This window comes from Corvus brachyrhynchos, unplaced genomic scaffold, assembly GCF_000691975.1.
Source record: "Corvus brachyrhynchos isolate BGI_N302 unplaced genomic scaffold, ASM69197v1 scaffold211, whole genome shotgun sequence".
Taxonomy (NCBI): domain Eukaryota; kingdom Metazoa; phylum Chordata; class Aves; order Passeriformes; family Corvidae; genus Corvus; species Corvus brachyrhynchos.
The window spans coordinates 197,042-197,818 of NW_008236211.1; positions in this window are offsets into that span (position 1 = coordinate 197,042).

Below are 777 nucleotides of genomic sequence, written 5' to 3' on the forward strand. Positions count from 1 at the left end.
CCAGCCCCCCTCTGCCCCGAAGGATCCGACCAGAGCAGCCCTGGAGCTGGGACAGCAGCTTGGTCATGTCTCACCTGGCCCCCAGCCTTCCTCCCTCCTCCCTCCTCCTCAGCACTCCAGACTCCTTCCTTCTCCTGGTCCCTCCAGTCTTTCTCCTCCTCATCCCTTCAGCCTCTTCCAGCCTCTTCCAGACTACTCTTCACCCCTCCAGCCCTCCTCTCTCCCTCCTCACTTCTCCAGTCACCATTCCCTCTCCTCACCTCTCCATCTTTCCTATCTTCCTCTTCCTCTCTCCACTCTCCATCCCTCCCTCCAAGCCTTCCTCCCTTCTCTTCACTCTCAAGCCTTCCTCACTTCCCCATCCCTCTGCCCTCCACCGCTCCTTCCTCCTCATCACTCCAGTCCCCTTCCCTCCTCTTCTTCCCCCCAGGCTTCCTCCCTCCCTCCCTCCCTCCTCCTGATCCCTCCGTCCTTCGTCTCTCCCTTTCCCCCATCACTGCAACCTCCCTCCCTCCTCCTCCTCACTCTCCAACCTTCCTCCCTCCCTCCCCATCCCTCCGCCTTCCACCCCTCCCTCCTCCTCATCACTCCATCCTTTCTCCCTCCTCCTCATCACTCCAGCCTCACTCTCTCTGTCCCTCCATCCTCCCTCCCTCCCCTGGTCCCTCCAGCCTTCCTCTCACTCTCCTCCTCCTCCCCATCACTCCAACCTCCCTCCCTCCCTCCCTCCTCCTTCTCGTCCCTCCAGACTTCATCCCCCCCCTCGTGTCCTCCCCC